Consider the following 8,042-nt stretch of genomic DNA (forward strand, 5'->3'; position numbering starts at 1 on the left):
AATAAAGTTTCCTCGATAGATAGAAATCACGAAGTGACCTCTAATTTTCTGATTTTTTCGATTTATCCTCGAAATGCTACAGGTTATTAGGACAAAAATTAGATAATTAATTATATTTATGCATGATCGACAACTGTCACTACGGATTTTTTTTTTAATCCCTTTAGTTTTAGAGTTATTCCTCTAAAACGAATTTGGTACTTTTAATGCGCAAAATTCGACATCTCCTGTCGCATGTCACGCGAACTTCAGGCATATATTTGTTTCACAAATTTGGGCGGAGCCAACGTCAAAACTTTTTTTGGCAAGAGAGCTCTTAAGTCTAGGGACGGCTATACACTAGTATCGACTGCTTCAAGCTGCGACCACATCGCAAACTATAGTCTTCTATGTACACACATACACCAAACTGCTCGAGCAGTTGCGACTTCGGGCGGTTTGCAGCGCGGTGAAATTTCATCGTGCAGTCAAGCAGTCGCCAGGCATACACTGACTGCTCGAGCTGTCAACTGCTCTCGCGCAGCTACCTCCGCCCGCGCTCTTCATTCCACGTCACGCACGCATTTTCGCAACAACCAATTAACCAATTAAGCCAAAGTAGCAGAGCAGTGCTTCTTCCTCAAAATCCGCGTTGCTACTGATTTGAATGAAATTGAAATTGTAACTTGTTGAGTTGATACCAACTGCTGCAGTTTTAACTACTCCAGCAGTTATCAATGGCAGCCTCAAGCTGTTACTATGACTGCAAGAGTGGTCCGTGTATGTTGATCATTGGTTAACTGCTCGAGCAGGTACGTGTGGGGTGCGCTTAATATAATATATAATTACAAATTGTACAATTTTTAAATCCGATTTAGGTACGAACTGGAAGTTTGTCACATGATAATTCATGGTTAACATTGCATAAAACTGATTTAATAGCAAAACTAAGCAACTTAAAATAACTGTTTTTGTGGGGAACATTATGAATTAGAATACATAATAATCACGTGCTGTACTAAATTATATTTCAAAGAGTGTGTGTAGGTACATGCGTGCGTGCGTGCGTTCAAATAAATTATACTTTTTCGGACTAACTCTTGTATATGTCCTTTGTAACTTGTAATTTTTAATGTCATTTGTGCAATAAAGAATTAATTAAGTTACAAAACATGGCACACACCACGTGCGAAGTTGCCAGGGTGTGGCTTGTTTCAGTATTAAAATAATCGAGTTTTTTAAAAGCGTGCTAATAAAAACTCCGAAAAGAAAATTAAAAATGGGCTTATTCAAAATATGAAATATTACTGCGTTAGTTTCTTTTTATAATACCAAATGACTAGACAAACAAGTCGTGCGCCTGAGCCGAGAGATTTAACTCTTCCGTTGCGGCGTTCGTTAAATCGTTGCCACTGCGCCCGTCACTCTGACATATAAGTTGACAAGTCCCATGTGCCTGTAATTACACCAGCACCCTTACCCTTCAAAACCTGAACACAGTAAGGGTGACATTACTGCTTGGCGGCAGAAATAGGTGGTAGTACTTGCCTGAACTGTGCAAAAAATACGGAAATAACCGAATGAAATATTAAAAGTAGCAAAAAATCTTGCTGACGTGGTGACGTCCTTATCATAACTGCCACGCAGATGTCCCAGGTTTGATTCCCGGACCGGGAGAAATATTTGGATGGCATACATTTATTTCTCTCGCGAGTTTGGGTGTAATTTGTGGTTGTCTATGCGTGTGTCCGTGGCACCCGCGACACAGGGTTTCCCTAGTGCGGGGCTATGTTGAGTGTGTGTGCGTTATAATGTATGTACTCGTATAATCGACATTTTTAGCGAAATATGGTTTCGCTCATTCTAGATATGATTTATTAGTATCAGGGAAACGAGATCTATAATAACCCTCTGTAAGCGGTTTTTATATATTTGTAAGTCAATGGGTTTTTATATATTATTTACTTTCAACTTTGTTTTAAGCAACTTTGGCGTAATTGACATTTTTCAAAGAATAAAAAACTTTTTCATCTCACTAGCTCGGAAAGGCTTTCTTTCTCATTAGGAACCTGCGCGCAAAAGCGTTTTTTGCACGCTAGCGTTTTTTTGAAAAAAAAAAGAATAACACGTCCACCTACGCAATTTGTCGTACCTACGTTGCTTATTTAAGTAATATAAATACATATCGAGTTCTTAGGTTTTCGCGATTGTTACACATAGGAAATGAAACTATTTTCCACACCACACACAACACCGCCCGAAACGTCGGTTTGTTTGAAAAAACAAATATACGCGATTTAAATCCGGAAAAATAGTTTCATTTCCTAATATAAATACGTTGGTATATTTTATTCTTATTATTGTTGACATTGATAACCATTGACTTACAAATAAATGGACGACGGGTTTAATACAAAAACCACGAAAAAAATGTCCCAAGTCAACCTATTTAAACGTAGTGACATGTAAAGGAATATGAAAAAGCTAAAACGTTGAATTTAAATTGTAATGTCATCGCAGTACTGTCTAATTTTGCTTGCTTCGCTGTCAGTCGAACAAACGAAGACGCAGCGCGTAGGGCGGTTTACATCAATATTAGACATAACTGGTTGAAGACTGTACCACCTCAGTCAACCGTGACCATGGGACCTGTAAAGGGCCCGAAACGTCGGTTTGTTTGAAAAAACAAATATACGCGATTTAAATCCGGAAAAATAGTGTCATTTCCTATGTGTAACAATCGCGAAAACCTAAGAACAACTCAATTGATATTTTACCGAAAACTTTTTATCGTTGTTTTTATCGTAAATTACCTATTTATCAACTTAAAAGCGACCTTATGCGTTCATGATTTTTTAGTAGCAGTAGAGCTTCCTATGAAATAGTTCGTCCAAAGAAGTACTGCCACCTTACCTATTTCTGCCGCCAAGCAACATTGTTGTGGTTCACTTTTGAAGTAAGGGTGTTGGTGAAATTACAGCCACATGGGACTTGTCGACTTATGTCTCAGGGTGACGGGCGCAATGTTAGTGCCCGCCTCTCAGATTTTCGCGATCTAAAGCTCTAACTGGCACTGCAACTGTTATGGACAGGAGTGTAGTTTACCATCAGGCGCACGACATGTTCGTCTTGTCACTTGATATTATAAAAACATTGATACTTCATCATATGGAAATGCGATTCTGAGTGACTACATAGAAACCCCTAAGGGCTATATTATCAAAATATACTCATAATCAATCATTATATATAATAGTTACATGTGTATTGAAAATATTGACTACTAAAAAAACCGACCTCAAAAGTAATTCACCCCTAGTTTGCCACCCTTACATGTGGAATATTTCTTCAAATTTAAATGGGACCAATACTCTTTCCAGTAAAAAAAGAATCATCCAAATTGGTTCCCAAACATCTATCGCGTAACATACGTACAAAAAAGAACACAGTCGAATTGAGAACCTGTTCCTTTTTCAAAGTCGGTTAAAAATTATCCATAAAATAAAATAATATGACACACCGTGGATGGGTGCGGTTGGAAATAAGTAGAGGTGAGGGTAATTAATTTAAGTACAGAAAGACTACCGTATTTACATGAAAAAACTAACTACGAAAATGTAAACTTCTACTCTATATCGAACATATCCGTTACTTTCCTAAAAATGTTATTTTTGTCTTCATTATTAGGAATATATTTATTATTAATTAGATACCAGTGATTCGAATAGGTAGAATACCTATATCTAAATTCAAGGAACAGAGACATTATAATAATCTGCTACCTATCCCAAATAACGTCAATTTTTAATGTAAATAGGTACTTAAGTGATATCCCGAATCCTGAAAAAATCCGGGACAAAAAATTTTGTCGTAAGGTAGTCTCTACGTTTGTTCCTCGAATTTTAGATAAACATATTCTACCTATACCACTGTTAATTACGTCCTTTTATTACTGAGTTTTTAAGAAACATGGCTCCCGGTTACATTTGCAAAATCAGAACCGTGGCATGAAACATATGTATGGGTCTGCGTTGGAGGCCAGATGATACGCGACTATGTGTAGTACAAAGGAATTTTGTTAACAAAAGTGGCTGGACATGAACCAACGCGATATTCTTTGACATAACAAAATTGTTTTATTGATGAGTTTGCTATAGAAAGATATGTTACGAGTAGCTATGTTTGCACAGATGGACGGCGTACGAATTCTCACCTAATGCTGCCGTGAATTCTCACTTCACGTGGCATTGAGTATTTCATATTCTTGCAAACACTTCGTCATGCGTTTGGGTGCAGTATATCTTTGAAATTATTTGCCCATTCGACATATAGTAAGTGGCTTATCTACACGCATCACGCGAGTTTGTCGTTTTCTAATGCATGTCAAAGGCAGACAAATGTCTCAATTCAGACGATGATGATGATCACAATGGTCCTGGAATGTAGGTTTCTTTTAATGTGTGCCTAATAGTAGGTAGGTTTTGTGTTGTTTGTGGATATTATAAAATATTATTAAATAAATATTAAGCAACATTACGAACCGGACGCAGTTAATATAAGCAGTACTGTGTTTCGTTTTTGAAGGGTAAGGGTGCTAGTGAAATTAATGCATGTCCGAGCGCAGTGGCAGTGCCCGTAATAAGATTGTTGCGATTTAAATCTCTGAATGGCACTATAACTGTTAAGGATAGGCGTGTACCATCAGGCGCACAACTTGGTCGTCTCGTCACTTGATATTATAAAAAAAATCTGAAACAACGGCGGTACATACCATACACCATACACACCCAGACCTGAGACAATATAGAAAAGTTACTTTCTACATTGACCCAGCCGGGGATCGAACCCAGGACCTCAGCGATGGCGACGGTATGCAATCCACTCAACCACGGGGGTCATCAAACATGAACAAGTACACATTTTCAATTTACAAAACGTGCGTTCCGAAACTAACAGCCACTTGTCACGTATTTTTTTGCCTATCTAATGAATAAAGTTTGTTACATTTGAACGTTCCAATTGTAACACGGCCTGTTGACGATGAAGTATATTTTGTTAATTGGTCTTTGGCACCATGTATAATACATCAAATACAACAAACACACAATAGAAATGTCACCAAGTCTATTTTTTAGGAGGTCAAACAGGCAACATTCAGTAAATATGGCCGATTGACAGATGATCTCCGAGAAAAAAAAAATGAATGGTGTCAAAATTGCATAATCACTTCTAAACAATGATAATAGGAATAAAATGCCTATAAAATCGTGCTGAATTGTTTATTTATTTAAACTTTATTGCTCATAAAAATTGTTAACGTCTTATAAAAAAAACAAATTATGCTCGGCCTTTTCAATAAGTTAAAGAAACGAAGGCACAATGAATGTAGGCACAAAGCGAAAGTACAAAAGAAGCGCTAATTATAATATTCTTAACTATTCATGTTAAGCGTAATGGTGCTAGCGTAATTCAGCCGCGTTTTTTCCAACTAAATTAGTTTCCAGCTCAAGAAAACAGAAACGACCGTTTCATAAAATTGAGGACATGCTTGTGTCAAACGTAAAGTAACAAAACATATATGACCTTGCGTCAAAGAACTCCCGATGTTTTTACAAACGGCACTGCGTAATAAGTTTTATGTACTTGTAAGTTTATATGTTATAACCTTATAACTTAACGCTCCATAAGTTAAAGTCGCAGAAAACGTTACAGATAGCGAAGTTATGCCTCAACGCCTCGCGGATACCAACTTTATTACGTCATCAGTTGATAAACGGCTCTAGTGCTTAATAGACGTCTAGACCACGCTGAACGCGAGCTTCGTTCACATCACATGCAAGCTCCAAGGTTTGTACAAAAACTTCGCACGTCCTACTGACCTACCTCACTCAGATCGCACAACAACTTAAAAGTTAGAGACGTGGATGTAAATCAAATGGGATTAAAGTAGGCGAAACTCGTGTACCCTCGTCAGTAGACTTTTATAACTATCGTTATGTGACCTAGAGCTATAAAAGAGCGATGGTGCCTCGCACAGTCGCAGCACGTAGCGGTTCCGGCCTCGATTGCCAAGGTCATAACGCCGCCCGGCACAGCGAATGCCGCATAAACGGTCAATCTGCGCCGAATCTCATGCCCTCACCTAACGCAACTACAAGTCGACCTTACTCAATAAGGAAGGATCCCCGGACGAAAAACTTTTGTATCATTATTCACACATTCGTCACTTTACAGATCTGGAGATTTTCGCATACATCGCTCTTCCGCGGAACTCCCCGCAAAAAACGACCAAACAAAGTCTTCAAGCCCCGTGACACAGTTCGGATGCAGCGCGCGTGCTTGAGCCGGAAGTATAATGCGATTATCGATTTGCTTATGACCGAAAATGCGTTGAATGGATGAGAATGGAGAGGAGTGCGGGGGGCGGGACTGGCAGGAGGGGCGGAGGGAGCGGCCGCCGCCTCACTCGCGTCAGTGCGCCGAGAGGAGCGGGCTGCGCCAGTTGTCTCACGCAGCCCGCTAGTCGACAAATTCCGAGTGCAGTGCAAATGCTTGTGTTTATATGGCGCTCTTATTACTGCGAGTGTTGTTGCTGGGAGTGTTGGCGGCAGCGGCTAATGGTTAGTGTTGTTTCTGTGCTCAGTGGCCACGTGGTGTTTACAGCGGTCGGAGCATGCGCGCCGCTTGTTTGCGTCGACTACGGGTCAAACACCGGCCTAACCTACCAAAGCCTCTATCGTAATTGTGGTCCATCAAGTAAGTTTAGATATACCAGTGTAAGAGCGACGGGTCGGCGTGGTGATCGATACGATGGCAAGGTTCGACAAGGCAGCCTTCGCGTTTATTGTCCTAAATTAGTGATCGCCTTCGGTTCCAATTATTCTTCCGTTCCTTTCAATTGATTGGTACTTTCTCATCGTGGTGTGGGTTCCGCGTGTTTGTCCTTCGGGGACTCCGTTCTCTATTTACGTCCTTGATCTTCATCGCTACAAAGGCTAGCGCTGTCCTCATTTGCCCGCTCCATCTATTGTAGGTGCTTTAGCGACCACTTCCTATCGTATTACATTTGCGCCTAAATTATAGAGTCGTAAAAATAAGCGCGGCCTCTACTGTACCTGTGATATCTACTACACGTAACATAGCGTATATGCCGTCAGTGTATTTACGTTGAAAACTTCATCTGATTAGATTAAGCACCAGTTTCAAGTTTGGGGAAAGTTACCGGAATGTTGGGCGCCAACATTAGAAAGTGATTAATCGAGACAATAACAAGGAAGTTAACGTTTGTTTACTATCAACTATTAAGTTGTTTACATATCTAGTTACATTACAGTTGCAGTGAGAGGTACAATATCTTTCATAGCTATCAAATACTGCGTACTATTATTTTATTTACAATCTCAATTATGAATTCGCATTACAATTTTAATTTTATAATTTTTTCTTTTTTTTCTTTTAATAATCTATATAACACTGACGTCGGTCGGTACTAACACATGCGCACTACATTAACTTCACAAAGTTTTTTCATTTGATGCACCTCAACGCGATACCCACGAAGGTGGTGTCGGATAATCTCAGTACAGAGTACTAAAAAAACCGACCTCATAAGTACGTGGAATTACGTTTATTTGCTAAGTTTCATTGAAATATCCCCTAGTTCGCCACTATACAGGACTTAACACTGGAGATAATAGAAATCGGTTGTCACTACTCAAAGTAAATTGAGAGAAAAACGCCTTGGATTGGAGAAATAGCAAAATCAACCATTAAAATAATTGCTGGTTAGTAAAACTTAGGCGCTATTTATAAAAACGAATCTTCATGCGTGAACAGCCACCCTTAGAGGTGGATGGTTTTCTTCAAAATGAAATGGGATCACTATGGAAGTACCCCCTTCCCAACAAAAAAAGAATCGTGAAAATCGGTTCACAAATACCTGCGTGTTCAATATAATAACGGTTCCAGAATGCTGATGGGACTACCACGGCATTGTAGCGCATCCTCGATGTTTGCTCTAGCGGGAGTAGATGACTTTTTTGCTGTGATGCGAAACAAAAAGG

General features: G+C 39.3%; 1 long non-coding RNA gene across 1 annotated transcript; it reads left to right on the forward strand.

Annotated features, from left to right (window-relative positions):
* The first annotated feature begins 5,455 nt into the window (after positions 1–5,455).
* On the forward strand, positions 5,456–6,288 carry LOC113237750. Its single transcript, XR_003311062.1, has 3 exons — positions 5,456–5,618; positions 5,680–5,826; positions 6,214–6,288. It is a non-coding gene; the product is annotated as an uncharacterized LOC113237750 (long non-coding RNA).
* The last annotated feature ends 1,754 nt before the right edge of the window (positions 6,289–8,042 follow it).

The sequence above is a fragment of the Hyposmocoma kahamanoa genome, unplaced genomic scaffold (assembly GCF_003589595.1).
Source record: "Hyposmocoma kahamanoa isolate Upper Pololo Valley unplaced genomic scaffold, ASM358959v1 94, whole genome shotgun sequence".
NCBI lineage: Eukaryota > Metazoa > Arthropoda > Insecta > Lepidoptera > Cosmopterigidae > Hyposmocoma > Hyposmocoma kahamanoa.